This window comes from Capra hircus, chromosome 3, assembly GCF_001704415.2.
Source record: "Capra hircus breed San Clemente chromosome 3, ASM170441v1, whole genome shotgun sequence".
NCBI classification, from domain to species: domain Eukaryota; kingdom Metazoa; phylum Chordata; class Mammalia; order Artiodactyla; family Bovidae; genus Capra; species Capra hircus.
The window spans coordinates 6,401,180-6,424,370 of record NC_030810.1 but is presented as its reverse complement, the minus strand read 5'-3'; positions in this window follow the sequence as shown (position 1 = coordinate 6,424,370).

The window sequence follows — 23,191 nt, the reverse complement described above, 5'->3', positions numbered from 1 at the left end:
TCATTCATATATATATATATATATATATATATATATAAATCAATATATATATGGGGCTTCCCTGGTGGCTCAGACGGTAAAGAATCTGCCTGCAATGCAGAAAACCCAGGTTCAATCCCTGGGTTCAGAATGAGAGACTAACACTCTCATATACACATATATATGTCTATAATATGCATACATATATAATATATGTATACATAACATACATATATATTTTTCCTATTGGCATATATATTATTTTTCCCAAATCATTTGGGGAGGAAAAGATATCTGCGGTACTAATGTTTTCATCCAAAGTGTTGTGCTGTTTTATAAATGATCATTAAGACAAACATTTTAAAAAATATCTGAATAAAATAAATATCAATGTACCTTCATGATGCTGCTCATACAGCTGACCACGTGTCATCTTGGGTTTTCTTCTCTTTATCTTATGAATTATAATTTATGCCTTCATTTGACATCAAATAAGTACCCAGCAGGGCTTCCCAGGTGGCTCAGTGGTAAAGAGTCTTCCTGCCGATGCGGGAGATGCGGGCTCGATCCCTGAAATGGGAAGATCCCCTGGAGGAGGAAATGGCACCCTGCTCCAGTATTCTTGCCTGAAAAATTCCATGGACAGAGGAACCTGGCGGGCCACCGTCCACGGGGTCACAGAAGAGTCGGACACGACTTAGAGACTAAACAACCACAATAACAACAAAGTACCTGGAAACACTGCTGCTCCCGCCTCGGACAGACCCGCCACAGAGTGTCAGTCACCTTACACACTTGCCTTTAAATATTTAATCTGTCTCTGGAAATAGTACAGAAAGCTGGTAAAAAGATGCTGGGTTGAAAGGGAGACATCCTCTTCGCACGACACCTTTCTCGTCTTTGAAAGTTTATATCATAAAAATCTCATACCTTCTTTAAAAGTCAGTAGACTTAGTTTCCAAAGACAATATCTTCATTTAAAAAACCCTAATCCTGACAACTTTGAGAAATTTTTGCCACCCCCTAATTTGAGGCATGAGTATAGACATCATAATTCATCTTTATCCAAACTTGAGTAAATGTATAATTTTTAAAACTTTACATGACTAGATTGGCAGGCTATGAAAGTAAAAAAGTGAAGCAAAAACACCAAACTGTAATGTGCTTCTCAAAAAGAAGATGATGTATTCTTCTAAGACTTAACGAGCATGTCGAAAAATGTGCAACGAAAGATAGGCAAATGTAAAGTGTTTCACAGAAGTCTCAGGGTGGCCCGTTTAGATATTGGCTCAGGACAGCATATTAAAACGCAGAGACATTACTTTGCCGACAAAGGTCCATATAGTCAAAGCTATGGTTTTTCCAGTAGTCATGTGTTGATGTGAGAGTTGGGCCATAAAGAAGGCTGAGCATCAAAGAATTGATGCTTTTGAGCTGCGGTGTTGGAGAAGACTCTTGAGAGTTGCTTGGGCTGTAAGGAGATCACAGCAGTCAATCCTAAAGGAAATCAGTCCTAAATAGTCATTGGAAGGGCTGATGCTAAAGCTGAAGCTCCAATACTTTGGCTGCCTGATGAGAAGAGCTAACTCATTGGAAAAGACCCTGATGTTGTGAAAGATTGAAGACAGCAGGAGAAGGCGGCAACAGAGGATATGGTTAGATAGCATTACCAACTCAGTGTATATGAATTTGAGCAAACTCCAGGAGACAGTGGAGGCCAAAGCAGCCCGGGGTGCTACAGTCCGTGGGGTTACAAAGAGTCAGACACAAGTTAGCGACTGAAAAACAACAGCAGGATTTATCATGAGCTTGATGTAAAAACCCAAGTAAATCCACTAATATTAGCCTTTACCATTGGAAGGGTTTACGGCTGGGGAGGGATTACAGTACAGTCATACTGTCTGCAGCTACAATTAAGATCTTCTCTAATTAGCTAACCATCTTGCTGGGGCTTGTAACAATTAGAGGTGCAGGATAGCACAGGAATTTATCATGGGTATGTACACATGTGTGCATGTGAGGTTCAGAATCAGCAAACTAACCAAGCAAAAGGCTTCCAAAGACCACCAGCTCCATCCTTCTGATTACAAAAGGGAAATCCAGAAAGCAAGAAAGAAGGGAGATGCTGAATGGAAAGGCAAAGCTGCCCAAAGAAAAGGAGCTTCTGTTGCTTTGAGGGGATGACTTAGGGAGCCAGTCACACCCAGAAATGCCCGATTGAGAGGCAAATCTCCTATGCGCGTCAGAACCGGAGGGGAAAACATGACTGCTGCTTCTGAGTGATGGGCCAAGAAGACCACAGCCCATGGGAGAAAAGACCACGGCCTCACCAGGGAGGCAAGACCCAGGGTCACCAGATGCCTTTACTTGCTCTTGTTGCTTTGAAAACTGGGCAAGATTTTCATTTACTATACCCATGGTTCCACTAACATTTCTTGAGCACGTACTACATGCTCTGCTGTGTGTTCTAGAGTAAGATAAAATCAACCTCTGCTTGCCTAGAGCTTCATTCAAAAATGTGTGTGTGTGTGTGTGTGTGTATACCCTAATTTTGCTCACCCCTTTCTGGATCCCTGCTCCCACTGGCCTTAAGATGCCTTTACTTCTGTTTGGTGCTTGACAACCCTGCCCCCATCTCAGTGACGCCCATCCCAATCCACTCATCTTCGTCTCTTGCCCACAACCTGTGCCCCTGCTTCTTCCTTGGCCCCCTAGAATACTCTCATCACAGCATCCAGACAGACCCTTTCAAAACCTAAATCTGCTCATAACCCTGCATGACTCCCCATCTTCCTTAGAGAAAAGCCAAGCCCTTAAGTCTTTTCAGCACCCCCTCAAGCCCTTGCCACCCTGACTCCCTTCTCCCTGGCCCCTTCTCCTTCTGCTCCCGCACACTCGCTTCACTCCATCCACACTGGCCTCCCTGCTGTCTCTTGGACAAGCCAGGCAGGTGCTGGCCACAGGACTTTTGCGCTGGTTGTTTTCTCTGCCTGGAATGCACCTCCCCCAAGATATCCACATGGCTCAGGCCCTCACCTTCTTCATGTCTCTTCTCAAATGTCACTGCTCAATCAGGCCAACCTGCCCACCCAGAACAAAACTGTAGCAGCCCCCCCCCCACCTGCTTTCCTAATCCTTTTGGTGGCTCAGATGGTAAAGTATCGGCCTGCAATGCAGGAGACCCAGGTTCGATCCCTGGCTTAGGAAGATCCCCTGGAGAAGGAAATGGCAACCCACTCCAGTACTCCTGCCTGAAGAATCCCATGGGCAGAGGAGCCTGGTAGTCCATGGGGTTGCAAAGAGTCGGACATGACTGAGTGACTTCACTTCATTTAGCTCTAACCTACTTATCCTCTCTTCTGCAAACTCCAATACTTTGGCCACCTGACGCAAAGAGCTGACTCATTGGGAAAGACCCTGATGTTGTAAAAGATTGAAGACAGGAGAAGAGGGGGTGACAGAGGATGAGATGGTTAGATAGCATCACTGACTCAGTGAACATGAATTTGCACAAACTCTAGGGGATAGTGAAAGACAGCGGGGCCCACCATGCTGCAGTTCATGGAGTCGCAAAGAGTCAGACATGACTTAGCAGCTGAACAGCAACAAATAGTCCTTACCATCTTCAAATATTCTAATACTTTCTGTATTGAATGGGTTGTCTTTCTGCTCTTGCTAAAATATAGGCTCTTTGAGACCAAGGAAAGATTATTTTCCCACCACTGATGGATTCAAGAACACTTGATCAGGGCCTGGGGCCAAGAGGAAAGTTGATAAATATTTGGGTATGGATAGGAGTGGCAGCAGGCCAGGAAATGTTAGTTTTCATGAACTTCCACTCCCTTAAAGCTTAAATGAAGGCAGAGAGCCTCATGATTAAACGTCTGTCCAGCTGGCCTTTTCTGAGAGTGGTAATATACATGTCCCATATATCAGATATTTGTGAGAGGGCTGGGGGAGAGGACGGTACCAGCCAGAGCAAATTGCCAGAAACATAAGTGCTGTGCGGAACTCGCTGTTCTGCATCTTAGGGCAGTAATGAGAACAAGCGTTTGCAGTTTATAGAGAACCTGCACATTCATTTTCTCACCGGAGCCTCTCTGGGTTCCAGTAAATTATGCATTAGTGTGGCTGGACGCACTTCACTTGCGATAGAACTGCTGTCTCGAGAGGCCCAAGGTCACCCAAAGAGCAAAGACTCTTGCAGAATGGAGATAAGGTGTCAGAGCTTGTCTTGCCAGAACTGTTTGTCCCATGCTGTGGCCCTGCCTTGATATACGGGCCCAAAAGTTCATTTGGATTTTTCCATAACATCGCACCAAAACCCTCAGGAGCTTTTGGCCAGTACTTCACACTTGTGTTCAGTCGCTCAGTCGTGTCTCTTTGCAACCCCGTGGACGGTAGCCCGCCAGGCTCCTCTGTCCATGGGATTTCCTAGACAAGAATAACGGAGCGGGTTGCCATTTCCTTCCCCAGGGATCTTCCTGACCCCAGGGACTGAACATTGGCAGGTGGGTTATTCACCACTTCACCCATGCATGAGTGTTAATAGGATTAACCGTTCAGGGAGCTTTCATTCTTCGCACTCACCTTTTTACCTTCCACTGTAGAATAAAACCCAGGACGCAGGAACTCCCACAAAACCAATGTGTGATGCAGTGAATTATTTTATGATGATACTTGCAATCACTGGCAGGTCAAGACAGGGAACTTTGTAGCCACTGCATCTCCCACTCAAGTCTCCCCTGGATCACACAGCATCCTCCCATGTCCCAGTTCAGTTCACTTCAGTCGCTCAGTCGTGTCCAACTCTCTGAGACCCCATGGACCACAGCACTCCAGGCCTCCCTGTCCATCACCAACTCCCAGAGTCCACCCAAACCCATGTCCATTGAATCGGTGATGCCATTCAGCCATCCCATCCTCTGTTGTCCCGTTCTCCTCCTGCCCACAATCCCTCCCAGCATCAGGCTCTTTTCCAATGAGTCAACTCTTCACATCAGGTGGTCAAAGTGTTGGAGTTTCAGCTTTAGCATCAGTCCTTCCAATGAACACCCAGGACTGATCTCCTTTAGGATGGACTGGTTGGATCTCCTTGCAGTCCAAGGGACTCTCAAGAGTCTTCTCCAACACCACAGTTCAAAAGCAGCAATTCTTTGGCACTCAGCTTTCTTCACTGTCCAATTCTCACATCCATACAGGACCACTGGAAAAACCATAGCCTTGACTAGATGGACCTTTGTTGGCAAAGTAATGTCTCTGCTTTTTAATACGCTATCTAGGTTGGTCATAACTTTTCTTCCAAGGTGTAAGTGTCTTTTAATTTCATGGCTGCAGTCACCATCTACAGTGATTTTGGAGCCCAGAAAAATAAAGTCAGCCACTGTTTCCACTGTTTCCCCATCTATCTGCCATGAAGTGATGGGACCAGATGCCATGATCTTAGTTTTCTGAATGTTGAGTTTTAAGTCAACTTTTTTACTCTCCTCTTTCACTTTCATCAAGAGGCTTTTTAGTTCCTTTTCACTTTCTGCCATAAGGGTGGTATCATCTGCATATCTGAGGTTATTGATATTTCTCCCAGCAATCTTGATTCCAGCTTGTGCTTCCTCTAGCCCAGGGATTCTCATGATGTACTCTGCATATATGTTAAATAAGCAGGGTGACAATATATAGCCTTGACATACTCCTTTTCCTATTTGGAACCAGTCTGTTGTTCCATGTCCAGTTCTAAATGTTGCTTCCTGACAGTGCTCCTGCCAAAAAGATGGCTACCCTGGCTTCGGTCATAAACACTTTTCTCTGCATTTCTTTATAATTTTACCATCCAGGTGTGTATGGTTCACTCACTACAGTTTTGCTGTTGTTCAGCCTCTCAGTTGTGTCCAATTCTTTGCGACCCCATGGATTGCAGTGCACCAGGCCTCCCTGTCCTTCACCATCTCCCAGAGTTTGCTCAAACTCATGTCCATTGGTCCATGATGCCTTCCAACCATCTCATCCTCTGTTGCCCCCTTCTCCTCCTGTCCTCAATCTTTCCCAGCATCAGGATCTTTTCCAGTGAGTCAGTTCTTCACATCAGGTGGCCAAAGTATTGGAGCTTCAGCTTCAGCATCAGTCCTTCTAATAAATATTCAGGACTGATTTGCTTTAGGGTGGACTGGTTTGATATCCTTACAGTCCAAGGGACTCCCAAGAGTTTTCTCCAGCACCACAGTTCAAAGGCGTCAGTTCTTTGGCCTTTTCTGGCTCAGCCTGTTTTATTGTCCAGCTCTCACATTCATACATAACTACTGGAAAAACCATAGCTTTGACTATACGGACCTTTGTAGGCAAAGTGATGGCTCTACTTTTTAATATGCTGTCTAGGTTTGTCATAGCTTTTCTTCCAAGGAGTATCTTTTAATTTCATGGCTGCAGTCACCATCCACAGTGATTTTGGAGTCCAAGAAAATAAAGTTTTCCACTGTTTCCATTGTTTTCCCATATAGTCTCCATGAGATGATGGCACTGGATGTTTGTTTTTTGAATGTTGAGTTTTAAGCCAGCTTTTCCACTACAGTTTTAGCCCTACCTATTTTTTAAAGCTTGGTAAGTCTTTCCACTAACAGCTTTCCCTGCCCATCTTTCTCTTGCTTACAATGTATCTGAAGAATAATTCAGGCGTTTAGGCCTATAGTTTCTCAGTCTGTGTGTGTGTGTGTGGGTGTGTGTGTGTGTGTGTGTTCCCATGCACGTGCACACCCATGCCTCTTGAGTCCATACCAATATTTTATTTTATTGCTGTTTATCATGAATTTTTTTGCATCAATTTTTATTTATTTTTTGGCCACATCCTATGGAATGCAGAATCTTAATTCCCCAACCAGGAATCGAACCTATGTCCCCTGCAGAGACAGCATGGAGCCCTAACCCCTGGACCACCAGAGAAGTTGCCATACTAATATTTTAAATTCAAAATCAGGACTGAAGGGTTTAACTTAATCTCTTTTATATTACACCCTTATACCCTGTTTCCTATATCAAGAATCCATAGTCTCAGGACTTGACTAGTGCCTCAGAAGGTAAGAACACACCTGCCATTGCATGAGACGTGTGTTTGATACTGGATCCAGGAAGATCCCACATACTGAGGAGCAGCTACACCCATGTACCGCAAGCACTGAGCTCATACCACAAGCACTGAGCTCGAGCACCTAGAGCCTCGCTCCGCAGTGAGGAGCCGCCGCAATGCGAAGCCCACGCACCACAACTAGAGAAAGCCAGGCAGAGCAAAGAGGACCCAGTGCAGCCAGAAGGAAAATAAATAAAGAAAAATTTTAACATTAAGAATCCACAGTCTCAAAAGCACAGGGGATCATAGAATATCCCATAATTACCCCCAGGCTCTATCCTTATACACACTTCTCAGAACTCTACCACGAGCACCACCAGCAATAAAGGTGAAACAACAAAATATACCTCCCCACCTCCCACCACTTTTCAGGGTGGTGCTGGGTCTCAGTTATCAGACCACACAGACCTGCACACTATGGTGGTTTGGTCGCTAAGTCATGTCTGACTCTTGCCACCCCGTGAACCCTAGCCCAGCAGGCTCCTCTGTCCATGGGATTTCCCAGGCAAGAATACTGCAGTGGGTTGCCATTTCCTTCTCCAAGGGATCTTCCTGGAGGTTCATCTCCTGGGTCTCTTGCATTGCAGGCAGATTCTTTACCCACTGAGCCACAGGGAAGCCCGTATCCTCTCCCTTTTAACCTTCACTCAACCTTAGTCCCAGAAGCACGGAGATAAACCATGCTCACCACTAGTCTTATGACAACGACTCTGGTCCTTTGAAAGTCATTCCTTAGTGGCCTTTTTAGAAAGGCCTCATGAGAGCCATCATCCTTTTTCATAAGACTCACCTCTGACCTTTATACTTGACAGCCTATTTGCTTTCCTTGAGTATATTAAATACGTCACTCCCTTTTCTTTGAGTGCAACACAATTAAGTAGAAAATTCTAATAATCATGGAATTTCTTTCCCTCTGTATGAACTTCTCCCTTTGCTTCCTTTACCTGGAGAGTTTCTTCCTTCCTTTCTTTAAAATCCAATCATTTCGTAACAGGTCTTGGTGTTGATTCTCATGTATTGATAGTCTCAGCCCACAGGGAGTTTTTCTAACACATTGCTCCAAGTACATATTTTTTTTAATTTCAAGAAATCTTTCTTGAAGTGGAATTGTTGATACTATTATTAAGTGCTGGCCATCTTCTCTGTAGACCTCTAGTTTAGATCCTCTTTTCCTGCCTTCAGTATTGGCCACTTTCTCTCCAATATTTTTCTATCTCCCTCTTCACTTCATTGTGATTAAAAGTATTTTCCATTTCCCATTTCTCTGAAGGCACTGCTGGTTGTATTTATTTGCTTTTGATTTCTTTCCAGTTTCGCCTTCAAAATAAAATGATTTTCCTTCTTATTTATATATTTTTTTAAGGTATGTCACCTCATTCTGGGGCTTTCCAGATGGCACTCGTGCTAAAGAACCAGCCTGCCAATGCAGGAGACGTGGGTTCGATCCCTGGGTCAGGAAGATCCCCTGGAGGAGGGCATGGCAACCCACACTAGTATCCTTGCCTGGAGAATCCCATGGACAGAGAAGCCTGGTGGGGTACAGCCCATGGGGTTGCAGAGTTGGACACAACTGGAGTGACTTCACACATCTTCTTTCTGAGTTTTTCTCACTTATATCTTGTGTCATTTTCTTAATATCTCTGAGTTCATTTAGAAAAGGTGTGTTACAATTTCAACCTGTTTATGTTGAGCATATTTTTTTCATATACAAGGATGTTATTCTGCTTCTCCAATTCTTTTTCTTACAGTAATTTTGTATGGAATTTGACCTTATGCTTTGCTACTCCTCAACTTTATGTGAATTTTGGCTATCTTGAATTTTAAGGATTTTTATCATATAGTGTGTGTGTGTGTGTGTGTGTGTGTGTGTGTGTGTGTGTGTAGAGAGAGTGCTTTATGAGATTTGTCCGCTTTTGTCCCCCTCTCCTATTTTTACCCTAATGATCTTGCCCCTCCATCCCTGTGTCTTTATCTTGCTCAGCTTTGACTGCGCTGTCAGTCTCTCCTCAGCGGGGTCCCTATACTGAAAGGCTGCTGCATTTCCAGCACTCACAGAAACTAGGCTGATCGTCGCATCAGACCCCCCTCAAGGGCTCAGGCATTTATCCACTGTTACAGCAGGGGGTGTGTGCTTAGTCGCTCAATCCTATCTGACTCTTTGCCACCCCATGGGCTGTAGCCCACCAGGCTCCTCTGTCCATGGGAGTCTCCAGGCAAGAATACTGGGGAGGGTTGCCACTTTCCTCCTTCAGGGGATCTTCCTGACCCAGAGATTGAACCTACATCTCCTGTGTCTCCTGCACTGCAGGTGGATTATTTACCACGGGGCCACTGGGGAGGGAAAAGATTCTAGTTTAATCTGCTCAACTCAACCCGCCCTGCCATGCTTTCCAGAGAGCATCACTGGCTATTCAGTAGGTTCTCCTTTGCTAAGGTCCATTAGACACCCTGCTCCTTCGCTCTGCTCCACTCTCATAGACACTGATAATACTTGTAGCTGTTGGTAGTACGTCCCCATCAGTATGGGAGATCACTGGAACACCCTGTCACCTAGCTTTGCTATAAATGTTGTCTCTCCGCTTCAGTCCTGCTTTCCAGATGTCTGTTTACACGTGGCATTCAGAGAGATCTAAAAATTTTGCTGCCGTTTTCTGAGGGCTATCCATTTGCTTTATCCAAGACGAAGGCCTGATCAAACTAGAAATTGGTAGAATATGTACGCTATGTTGTGCTATGTTATGTTATACTATACTATATTATGTTCTATCATATATATACGTGCATATATTTTATTTTATTTTCAGGAGTACTTCTAAGTTTCTATGAGCCAACCAAATACTGCTTAATCCCTCACCACCCGGTAGCCCAGGGCAGGGCTTCTCGGCTCTCGTGTGCATGGAATCTGCCTGGAAAGCTTGCTGCATGTGAACCCTGGTCCAGCGCGTCTGCAGGGAGGACCAGGGCTTCTGCATCTCTTCCTGCGCCCAGGTGACGTCAGGGCTGATTGTGCACAGACCGCAGCTAAGTAACGAAGGTCTGGGTGTGAGCAATTGTCAGCACATTTCTGGAAGATTGGCAATACACACAGTATATGATTTTAATGAAGGATCACTCTCAGTAACTTCCCAAATTAAGTACTACCCTTGTAAGAGCGGCTTATTTGTTTTTAATTATAAATGAAACTGAAATTCAGTGCCGACTACTCTGAGAGCCTTGAGCCTACACAATGGCACAAACATTCCTTCCTTTAACCCTCCCTCTTCTGATTGTTATAAATGGTAAAATGTGATAAGATTAACTTGCACTTCCTCTAGGACTGGAATGCAAAGCTGGATTTTTGACTTCCTTTTCCTGTCTCCTTCTTGGGGATCATGCTTCACCTTCCTTGGAAATGCATAATTTCCTATCTTGGTCTTTGTCATCTTGACCCAATATCTTCTTTATTTTCATCCAAAACATGGCCAAACCTTTCAACAAATTCTCTCCACTTGTTTCCACAGGTACCTCAGCTTGGAGGTACTGCTTTATAACTTCAGCTTCATCCTGTCTAGAACAGCACAGCTCTGTTGCCACGGCTGCTATTTAGAAAGTGAGGAAACCAGCATATGATGTGAGAACAGCGCTTCTGGTTAAATGACTAGTCTCCAGGTATCACAGTGCTGCTTCTCATTACTGGAAGCTGAAGCAAATTTTATTCTAAAACACAGCATGTGTACCAGTGTGACGCATTCCAATGCCATCTAGATCCACACTGAATAAATTATGTTAATTGGCTCAGCAAAGAATGAAGGGCTGCGTGGGGAATAGCAGTGTTTCATAATCAGAGAGAAAAGGAACCATGCCAGTTTTATCAAATGCCGCATTAATGATTAAACAAATTAACGGAGAGTCATAGAGTTCCAAAAGTAGCCTGCAGCAGATGGCGACTCCTCTCAGAGCTCACTACTTTTGAGTCGCAATTTCTCTGACAGAAGTGAGGTTAAGCCTTGTTCACTGTAGAACACTGCTCCTTGCTGTGCGCACCATCACCACCTCCTTGGTGACTATATTTGCCCCTCTCCAGCCCCACCTCTGGGGTCTGACAGTGTGGGTCTGCCGGGCTTTGGGGACTGCCTTTTGACAAGATCTCCAGTGATTCTCAGACAGTAAAGAATCTGTCTGCAATGCAGGAGACTCAGGATCGATCTCCCTGGGCGTGGATGATCCCCTGAAGGAGGAAATGGCAATCCACTCCAGTAGTCTCTCCAGGATTCTCCAGAATCCCATGGACAGAGGAGCCTGGTGGGCTACAGTCCATGGGGTCGCAAAGAGTAGGACACGACCGAGCAACTAACAACACCAGTGATTCTGATGCTCCGTCAGAGTAGGAAACTGCTGTTAGAAGGATCCCTGTGGAGGATTTATCCTGGGACACCAAGCTCTGGGAAGCAAGCCTGGCCAGTCACCAGAGGGTGTGACCAAAAAGCCACTGTGCCTGCGTCTCCCACCACCGCCCCCCTCAGCTTTGCTCAGCACAGGCACATTCTTTTGCCTGTGACTGTAAACTCTGGTTGGTCCATAGGCTCTCTTTCCCTTTCATATAACTGATAGTCCCAGTCCTGCAAGCATTATAGCTCTGCAGCTCAGGTATGGGAATGATGGGTTCTAGGAATTCAAATCTTAGGATAACCTATGTGTTAGTTTGTCAGGGCTGCCATAACAGTGAGCCCCACACTGGGTAGCTTAAACCAGGGTTTAGGATTCATAGTTCCAGAGGCAGGAAGCACTGAAATCAAGGTGTCTGCACAGTTGATTTCTTCTAAGGGGCAGGAGGGAAGGGTCTGTGAGGGCATCTCTCTTTGGTTTATAAATGGACCTCTCTGCCCCCCACCCTCCACCCCCCACTGTCTCCCCTCTTGCTTGTCTCTGTGTCTTTATAAGGATATCATGCAAGCGTGCTCAGTCATCCCCATCCCTTTGTGACCCCGATGCACTGTAACCCACCAGCCTCCTCTGTCCATTGGATTATCCCAAAAAAGAATACTGCAGTGGGTTGCCATCTCCTCCTCCGTGGGATCTTCCTGACTCAGGGATCGAACCTACATCTCACGCATCTCCTGCACTGGCAGGTGGATTCTTTACCTCTAAACCACCTGGGAAGCCCTGCATAAAGACACCAGTCATATTGAATTAAAGGCCCCCTCCTCAAAGACTTCATCTTAGCTTGATCATCTGCAATGATCATATTTCAAAATAAGATCACTTTCACAGAAACTGGGGGTTAAAGCTTTAATATTTGGGAGAAGGGAACCCAAATCATCCCATAACAACCCTTTAGGCCGCTGTGATTGAAAAGATCAGTGTGATCTTTAGAGTAGTTACAAACTTTAGAAAACACAGCGGAGAAGCCTTTTAAGTCTTCTTGAATTGTATGCATTCACAATTCATTGCATAATTGCATTACCTTGCTGCTGGCTCCTGCTCTGAAGGCCCCTGTTGACAGGTTGATGACTACCCCTCTTTGTTCATTAAGTGATGAGGTTGGGAATACCTCTTACCCAGAACAAGGAAATGTTCTTTCCCTCAGACTTGATAACTGCTAAGCACTCTAGGGCACGTTGTTACTAGGAAAGCTAATCAAGGTGGAACAGGAGAACTGGCAGAAAGTTAGTGTTGGCTGGTGAATCAGGCAAATTCCTGACCTTTTCAGTGTCCATCTGAACAAGCTCTTGGCCTGCGGCTTGGCTCCTGGTGAGTGAAACTGCGGGGATCGGTCACCTTCCCCTGCACCTCCTCCTCTGCCCTGTGGCCCCCTGCCCGCTGCTCAGTACCCCAGGGACCATGACAGACCCCGCCCTGCTCTCCCTCCTGCATGCTGGTTTTCACAGCCCATCTCTAGTGGTGGCGGGCTCTCTGTCTGCGTGAAGTCTGAGGGGAATTCACAGGTCCCCCCACCCCTTCTCTCCCAGCCGAGGTCTAGCAGAGGAGGAGGAGCCAGCGCAGCCCCGTGGCCCCAGCTTGAGCGCAGCTGCAGAGGGTCAGAGCATAAGTATTTCCCAGAGACTTTCAAGCATGCGGGGATCTCAAAAGTAAAGCCATTCTGGGTGTTTCCATCACCTGCATGCAGTCTATTTTACAGCTGACACTTGAGAGCTTTCGCATCTGACCTCCCGGGCCTGCTGTGCCTGTGCAGCAACCGGACCGGGTAAGAGCACCGCATTCACAAACCCACGTCGCCATAGACTCCTCCTCCTCCCGCCCCTCAGCCAATCCGCGCCATCTAGTCCGCGTGACCACGCCCACATCTTCTTGAGCCCTTCCCGCCACCTTCACCCTGCCCTTCCTCTACTCTTGATCCCATGCCGCGCTGGGTACATCACACGGAGTCCTGTCACTTTCTTTCTTCCTCCAGCAGATCAGAATCTTGGAGGGGGAGGCTCCTGCAATTACGGGTTGTCAGATCTTGGGCAAGATTCCAACGCTCTGTGCCGCAGTGGTCTGGCCTGTAAGAGGAGGAGGAGGATGATATTAGTACCTATATGGCAGGTCTACCATCAGGAGGAGGAAATGAGATCATATGTAAACCACTTCACATAGTAAGTGCTCAGTTAAATCTATCTATTCTTAGATGCCTTTCCAATGTGACCCTAAGGCATCAGCTCCATGTTTCTTATCACACATAGAACAGCTATTTTTACATACTTTTATCCCCATATTAGAGTATAAGGCCAAGAAGGTAGTGGCTTTCGCTCATTCACGTTGTTGCCCAGCACTTAGTACTGTGCCCAGAATACCCTGTCTTCAATAAATAGTTGAATGATGAATGCGCAAAAGACTAGAGCCGTGGTGGTGTTGGAGAAGACTCTTGAGAGCCCCTTGGGCTGCAAAGAGGTCAAACCAGTCAATCTTAACATCAGTCCTGAATATTCATTAGAAGGACTGATGCTGAAGTTGAAGCTCCAAGACTTTGGCCACCTGATGCGAAGAGTTGACTCACTGGAAAAGACCCTGATGCTGGGAAAGATTGAAGGCAGGAGGAGAAGGGGACGACAGAGGACAAGATGGTTGGATGGCATCGCCAACTCAACGGACATGAGTTTGAGCAAGCTCCGGGAGATGGTGAAGGGCCGAGAAGCCTGGCTGCAGTCCCTGGGGTCACAAAGAGTTAGACACGACTGAACAGCAACAGAGTGAATGACTCTCCCTTATATCTCAGCATTCAAACCATCAAAACTCTTTGTCCTGTTCAGTTGTAAAAGCTCAGATTTATTTTTGATTAGAATTAATTACCTATAAATGCTAAGAGACCAAAAATGAGATTTTTGAAAATTCATATGTAGACAAAGAAGTCAATGTTGACCCTGTAGAAATATTTCCACTCTTAATTACAGTGGTTGCTATCTTTCCTGGTATAATAATAGCATTCTCCTTAAGCAAAGCAGTTTTTGAAATTCTTTTTATAAAGGCATATGATAATTAAAAAATTGTTTTCTGTATTTTGTACAGAATTGTAATCTTTTCATCCCAGTCATGTCTTTTAATAATAAAGCTTCAGGCATATGTGCAAAATACAAGAGCCAGTTTTCATATGAAAGCAAGACCTATCTGACTTGTCTTCAAACTAATTCAAACAAGGAAAGACATTTTTAAAGATGAAAACAGCACAAAATGTTTCTTTTTGCTGAAAAGTGAAACCTTTATTATCTAGCACATATCAACTTCTCTGTGCCACGGAACCCAGTGTTTGATCAAACACAAGTCTAAATGTTGCTGCAAAGGCTTTTCTTTTCTTTTTTAGATGTGATTAACATTTAAATCAATGAACTTTGGACAAAGCAGATGACCCCCCATGATGTGGGTGAGCCTCATCCAATCAGCTGAAATCCTTAGAGAGAAGACTGAGGTCAGCTGAAGAGGAAGGAATTCTGCCTCCAGATGGCCTTCAGACTTCAACTGCACTGTTTTCCCTTTAAACTAGCCCATAAGCACATAAGCCAATTCCTTAAAATAGATTAAAAACCTCTCTCTCTCTTTCTCTCTTTATATACACACACCTCCACACATCCAACTATTGATTCTGTTTCTCTGTAAAATCCTAATATAATATCCTTTGTAAAATTTTAAATTAGTTTTTTTTTCCTTTTCAGTTGCATAAACAATTCAAATTTAATTTGGGGGGGAGGGACTTCCTTGGTGGTCCAGTGGCTAATTCTCCACACCTCCTTTGTACAGGGCCTGGGTTCTATCCTCAGCCAAGGAACTAGACCCCACATGGTGCAGCCAAGAGCCCACGCACTGCAACTAACACTGGTGCAGCCAAATAAATAAAAATAAATAAATATACATTTTCATTTGACTTGGGGATTTTCCTACCCAGTGTGTAGACATGGAAGAGAAGCACATCAACATGGCAGGGCCATGACCTGGTGTGGGATACCTACCCACTAGGCTGTCTAATCCACATTCATTACGAGCCTACCCCCCGCAAGCACAGCACTGACTTCTAGGTTGCCTACTAGTAAATCCCATCAAAATCATCAAAATGACCGTTAGACATGAATCAGCATCTTTTTTTTTTTTTTTTTTTAACCAGGATTGCTGAGCACTTCGGAGTACAATAACAGCAGGCCCTGCAAACCTCTATGTGCACCACAAAGTCAGGGGAGATCCTCTGCTCTTTCTGCCCCGACTGCAGCCTCAGTGAGCAGAGAGTGCTGTCAACTCATCCAGCCCTCTGGGAAACTCTCCCCCGCAATCACGTTGCTTCGTGATCTGCATGCAGATTTCTCAGGAGGCAGGTATGGTGGTCTGGTGTTCCCATTTCTTTAAGAATTTTCCAGTTTGTTGTGATCCACACAGTCAAAGGCTTTGGCACAGTCAATAAAGCAGAAGTAGATGTTTTTCTGGAACTCTCTTGCTTTTTCAATGATCCAGCGGATGTTGGCAATTGGATCTCTGGTTCCTCTGCCTTTTCTAAATCCAGCTTGAACACCTGGAAGTTCTCAGTTCACGTACTGTTGAAGCCTCGCTTGGAGAATTTTGAGCATTACTTTGCTAGCATGTGATATGAGTGCAATTGTGCAGTAGTTTGAACATTCTTTGGCATTGCCTTTCTTTGGGATTAGAATGAAAACTGACCTTTTCCAGTCCTGTAGCCACTGCTGTTTTCCAAATTTGCTGGCGTATTGAGTGCAGCACTTTCACAGCATCATCTTTTAGGATTTGAAATAGCTCAACTGGAATTTCTTTTTTTTTTTTTTTTTTCAACTGGAATTTCATCACCTCCACTAGCTTTGTTCATAGAGATGCTTCCTAAGGTCCACTTGACTTTGCATTCCAGGCTGTCTGGTTCTCGGTGAGCGATCATTGTGGTTATTTGGGTCATTAAGATCTTTTTTCCTGTAGTTCTTCCGTGTATTCTTGCCACCTTTTCTTAATATCTTCTGCTTCTGTTAGGGGTGTTTATATATAAACTATATGGTGGAATATTAGTCATAAAAAAGAAAGACATAGTGCCATGTGCAGCAACATGGTTAACCATGATAACCTAGAGATTATCACACTAAGTACAGTAAGTCAGACAGAGAAGGACAAATATCACGTGATATCACTTATATATGGAACCTAAAAAATTATAGAAAGAAATTATTTACAAAACAAATAGACTCACAGACATAGAAGAGAAATGTGTGGTTACCAGAGGGTTATGGGATTGCGGGGAGGCATATGGGGTTAATGTACACACACTGCTTCACTGGTGGCTTAGATAGTAAAGAATCTGCCTGCAATGCAGGAGACCCAGGTTCAATCCCTGGACAGGGACAATCCCCTGGAGAAGGAAATAGCTATTCAGAGTAGTTTTCTTGCCTGGAGAATCCTGATGGACAGAGGAGCCTGGCAGGCTTCAGTCCATGGGGTCTCAAAGAGTCCGACACGACTGAGCAACTAACACTTTCACATTTTCACTATAGATAAAACAGATAAACCACAAGGGCCTACTGTATAGCACAAGAAACTGTATCAATGTCTCGTAATAACCTATAATGAAAAGAATCTGAAAAAGAATAGATATGTAGCTGAATCACTTTGCTGTGTACCAGAAGCTAGCGCAACACTGTACATTAGCTATACTTCAATTATTTTAATGGTCAAGGAAAAAAAAAAAAGCCCTCAACCTCAGCAGAGTCTGTTTCCCAGGGTTGATGTATGGATGCCTGAAGCAGTGATTACTGTCTCCTGGGGTTGCGAGGCTGGAAGGCTGGGAAGGGGGGTCTCACCATGGACCACAGTCCTCCCCCAAGGACAAGGTGCTTCTGATCAGAAGCCGAGGAAGCCAGGCAAGGACACACCGAGGTTACATAAATCAGAGCCTGTGAGCTGCCCTGGCAGCTCTCACAGAGCCCCGCTACTATTCCTGTGACCCTAAACCTACTAGTACCTCAGATCGAAGAGAACCCCTGACTCACCCCCTAGACCTTCACTCTCGTCGAGGAGACTTGCCCGGCAGAGCTGGCCCTGCTGGGGGACATCTGCCCAGGATGGTCCCCATTCCAGCCGCTCTCCACCTGCTCCATCACCTGCCCCACAGCACACATGCTTTAGACAGATACATTTGCCATAATTTAACATTAATTAAAAATAATGATGCCCGTCTCTCATAGGATGCACCCAATCAATCAGGTGGCCATGCCTTTTATATTTTTCCAGCCTGGAGAAGTCGGAACAAGGTCCTCTCTTTCTCCCGCTTGAAAGTCTCCCAAGACTCCCGTGCTTATAGCTGTGCTGCATCAGGGCAGGCGTTTCCCCAAGAACTGTTGCTGCTGTAAGGATTTGGGGGCTCACAGGGGGCTGTCGGTGTAACTGGATGCTCTTTCTTACGTCTTGCTTTTCCTTCTCCTTCCCCCCACTGACCTCTGCACCTTGGCAGGAAAATGCACCTCCCTGCCCGGGTACCGGCTGAGCTCTGGGGGGAGAGAGACAGGCGCTGGGATGCTCTTCCTGCCACTGTAAGTGGTACCCGTGACCCTTCCCACAGCCTCCCCAAGGCCCCGACCAGCTGCAGCTGCTGGGAGCACAGTTGGCCTTTGTGAGATCCCACACACGAGTGAATCAAAGAACAGGGATTTGAGCCAGTGTGTTAGCTGGATGTGCCTGTGGGCCCCCATGGAGGACTGCCAAGTCTCTGGTCTCCACCCCGCCGTGTGTGTGTGCAACCCCGGAGACACCCTGGCCAGAGGAGGATGACAAAATGGCATCAGCTCGGAGATCCCTGCTGTCATCCAGCCCCATGGTACCATCATGCCCCACCCCGAGTCTGCATCCACTCGTCTCTGGTCAAACCCATGATGGTTCTGCTACCCACCCTGTGGGCACATGCCCCATTCTCAAATAAGGAAAAGCTAAGCCAGTTCACCCAGCTGGTGCTTGATGGAGCTGGGATCAAGGTGAGACCTGCCCACCCCTGCACTCTACCCATCCTGATACTCCAACTTTGCAAATGGGTGCCCTGCTGGGTGTCATCCTCTGAAGAGTCTACTCTGAGATGGGTGTCATTATTCCTGTGGGTTGCAGATGGCCCTCCAGTGGGGATGGTTCTCATAGGGTGGGTGGGTGGGCGGGGGACTTTGCTCCCCAGGGGATATCTGGCAATGTCTGGAGACATTCTGGGTTGCCACAGCCTGGGAGTGGCGAAGGACTCTGGTACTGGCTCCTAGCGGGTACAGTCAGGGGTGCTGGTAAGCCTCCTACCGTGCACAAAACGGCCCCTAAGATAAGACTTATTCAGCCCCAAATGGCCATCATGCGAGGCTGAGAAAACCACCCTCCAAGATGCAGACAGAACTAAGCCCCTGCTGGTTTCCCAAATTAGCCAAAAACATGGTTAAGGGTGAGTAAAGACTGTTCTCTCTAATTATTCATGTACATGACCAGTATTTACTGAGGGCCAGCTATGGGCCAGGAAGATCCCCCGGAGGAGAAAATGGCAACCCACCCCAGTATTCTTGCCTGGAGAATCCTATGGACAGAGGAGCCTGGCAGGCTACAGTCCATGGGGTGGCAAAGAGTGACCTAGCAACTAAACAGCCACAACAAAAGCTATGGGCCAAGCACTCCTCTGACTGCAGGAGATTAACCAGTGAGCTGGAGATGTGCTCACCTGGAGCTGATGCTCTAAAGGGGGATGAGGTGAGATACAGAAACGGACGAATCAACAACAGGAAAATGGCGGACAGGGGTAAGGACTATTGGAGAGCTGCTGGTGAGTGCAGCTGTGAAACTAAAAGACGCTTGCTCCCTGGGAGGAAACCTATGACAACCTGGACAGCATACTAAAAAGCAGACGTTACTTTGCCGACAAGGGTCCGTCTAGTCAAGGCTATGGTTTTTCCAGTGGTCATGTATGGTTGTGAAAACTGGACTATAAAGAAAGCTGAGCGCCAAAGAATTGATGTTTTTGAACCGCGGTGTTGGAGAAGACTCTTGCTTCCTTGGACTGCAAGGAGATCCAACAAGTCCATCCTAAAGGAAACCAGTCCTGAATATTCATTGGAAGGACAGATACTGAAGCTGAAACTTCAACACTTTGGTCACCTGATGCGAAGAACTGACTCATTGGGAAAGACCCTGACGCTGGGAAAGGTTGAAGGCAGGAGGAGAAGGGGACGACAGAGGATGAGATGGTTGGATGGCATCACTGACTCAATGGACATGAGTTTGAGTAAGCTGCGGGAGTTGGTGATGGACAGGGAAGCCTGGTTTGCTGCAGTCCATGAGGTTGCAAAGAGTTAGACATGACTGAGCGATTGAGCTGACTGACTGAACAAGGTGGTATTAAGAAGGAATGAACGGCTGGTTTTGACCTGGTAGTCAAAGTGGCCCCCTGCAGGAGTGACATGTAAGCTGAGGACTGAACCACAAGGTGTCAGCCACTGACATATCTCAGGAAGAGAGTTTTCTAGGCGGAGAGGAAAGTGACTGCACAGATTCAAGGCAGGGAGCAGCTTCATGTATATGAGAAACTGACAGAAGCCCAAGTAGCAAAGGGAAATGGGAAAGAGGGGGCATGAAACTTGGGGGCTACTATAGCTTTCCAGGGACAGGGGCTTAGAATGTCACCTGGGGTGAGAGGACGTACTGGAGGGCTTGATAGGATACTGATGGGCTCTGTTCTCTTTCCAAAGATGGTCCACTGATTACAGATGGGCTGGAAGGGAGCAGAGGCTTCCATTTAGATGGTCGCTGGGTGATCCTGGGGGAATGATGGGGGTGCGGTGGTGAGAGTGGGTTAAAGGGAAGTCCAGAGATGGGGAAGCGGGTTTCAGAACTCAGCATGTCTTCTGAAGGGGTGAAGGCAGGACTGGATAAGTCTTATATGTGGCTTGAGCAATGGAGACCTGTGTGAGAAGCAAGTTGGGGGGGGCGGGGGGAAGTTCAAAGTGGGCAGATGTTTTTGGCCAATTCCGCTTCAGAGGTACACATGACCCCCTCATGGAGCTGTCAGCAGGCAGCTGGGTCTCGTCAGTGGGACTGGAGTTCTCAGACGATGGAGCTGGAGAGACGGACGGCCTTAGGAGCTTCTCACGAGTTACTGAAATGGATCCTCCCCCAGCCCCTCGCTTCAGTTCTTGCAACTAAACGGGGCACTGCTGGGGTGAGACTCTGCCATGAGCAGATGATGTCAGCTCCCAGAACGCCATGCCTGCCACCGTGATCTCTCTAAATGTAGCAGATAACTTCTTTCCTTCCCCCTTTTGAATATGTGCAAACTGCCCTCTGGAGGAGCCCAGTGCTGGGCTCTGATGTCCCGTAATGAACAGGAGAGCAGGGTATTAAGGAGGGACGGGAGGCAGAGTCCTGGGGAGGAAGGACACGAGCAGCTGTCATCCAGTGCTGGGACCTCTGCACATTCACTGACGCCTCCAGGGACTTCTTCCCAGAGGAGATGGACAGTCCTCCAGGACCTTTGGCCGGACAGGGAGCCCAGTGACTTGCACTTCCTGGAAATTTACAAACGTGCTGGGAATTACACAAAGGTGCCTGGCCTGTCTTGACCTTATTTGTCATAGCGCCAGACAGTGATGGTGCCTGGATCCCCGTGGCCTCTGCCCCTTTGATGGTCCCGGGTATTCCTCCTCCTCTCTAGCTCTCCTGGCCTCTTACACGCAGCTTCCTGGACAAGAAAGGCAAGGGGGGTGCTCTCTCGCCACCAGGGACTTACATCTTAGAGTTAATGACCTTCTAAAAAAGATACGATTCTGCCTTGTCACTCTAATGCAAGAGCTCCTGAAGGCTTCAGAGAATTGGGTAGGTCTTCCTGCTTCAAAGGCAAGCAACCAAGGGGTGGAAGTGGAAGTGGGGGAAGAAAGAGACTGAACATCTCCTGGTTGCTCACTGCACACCAGGCGCTGTGCTCGGTGAAGATGTATTCCTTCACCAAAGTAGCAAAATAACCCTTTCAGGTGGGTGTGATTTGGGTTGGTGGGAATAGAGATTCAGAGAAACTGAGTAGCTTACTCAAGTAATGTAAAAATAATAGGGAAGAAAAACCTCTCAGCTCTGGGATTTTTGAAGATGCTTGGGGTCACCCTGCTGCTGCCCTGATGGTCCCAGGAAGCTGTCACACTAACCGCAGGCCAAGGCTATGTTTTGAGAGCCGGACTGAAGAACTACTTGTCCCCAGGAAAATTTCTGATCACCAGTCTCAGTCACCCTTCGGCACAATGCGATAGTCGCTAGACAATCACGGACGTTCAGCGCAGCGGCTGCCATCTCTCAGCTGGAATGATAGTAGTGGGAGAGTGCGTGTTGGGGCCACCGTGTTCTCACTGCATCACGTTAATCTTTAACTCTGCTCAGAACCCCCTGCCGCATCCCTCATCTTGACTTGACGAGTAATATATAGACTGCGGCACATAAAAAGGCTTAGGTTCCCTAATTAGCTGTCTGTTTGCCTTGGGGTTGGCGAGGCTCCTTTTTCAGCCAAGTAGAAGGTGATCAACAGCACAGATTGTTTGAAATGCCAACTTTCTGCAATTCAAAGCAAATGAAGGGGAAACACTATCCCTGACGTGGTAAAGAAAATTGTCAACAACATTTGACTCAAATGAAGACCCATGGATGAATACTCATCCAGGTTGAGTCAAAAAGCATGTAAGTCGCTCTTGACTCTGAGCCAGTGGGGTTTTCTCTGATGCATTTACAAGGTCTTCTCAGTGAACCTCGTTCATAGATACATTTTAAATTTTATTTAACAAGTGCCAGATATTTTTTTAAGTTATTTACAAATATTAAGTCCCCATAAGACTAAAAGGTATACTTCTGCTTTTCCCACGCTATAGGAAATGCAGGCAAAGATTTCCAAGTGCACTAACAGGTAGGTGGCATTCCCACCATCCAAACTCAGATGCCAATCTGCTATGTCTAAAAGGAAAAGAAAGGGAAAAACAGACCCTCAAATTCCCTGTTTCTTTAACAAATTGTAGAGAACCATTATCCAACATTCATAGCGACTTCCCCCAACACCACTCCAACATTCCTTACACACATAACCCTTCCCTCAAGACTAAGAATCACCAAGTTCTCCTTTCTGGTTGGGAAAAAAAATATTCTGTACTGTATTAATAAGCCTGTCTCCTTTTTAGATTCAAGTATCACTCATGGAACATAAATCAAAATGGCCCCGTTGGGTCTTTGGTGAACAGTATCTGTTAAGATGTTGGAGGGACAAGATTATCTCTGACAGGTGTAAGGGTGGACTATAATAAATTACTGCAAAAGAAAGCAGACTCCTTACTTATCCTAAGACCTTTGACCAGTATCAAGGTAGATTAAATGCATTCCTTTAAGGAAAAGATATGATAGCAAAAAATTCTACTGTTGAGCCTGATGAATTGATCTTTATTACAATGATAGTGGAGGAGATCCTCTGTGTTAAGACTGTTTCTTTTTATTATTATCCATTTATCATACCACCTTTCATATCTAAGAACTAAGTTGTCACAGCTAGGACAGAGTACAGCTATGGTTTTTCCAGTGGTTGTGTATGGATGTGAGAGTTGGACTGTGAAGAAAGCTGAGTGCCGAAGAATTGATGCTTTTGAACTGTGGTGTTGGAGAAGA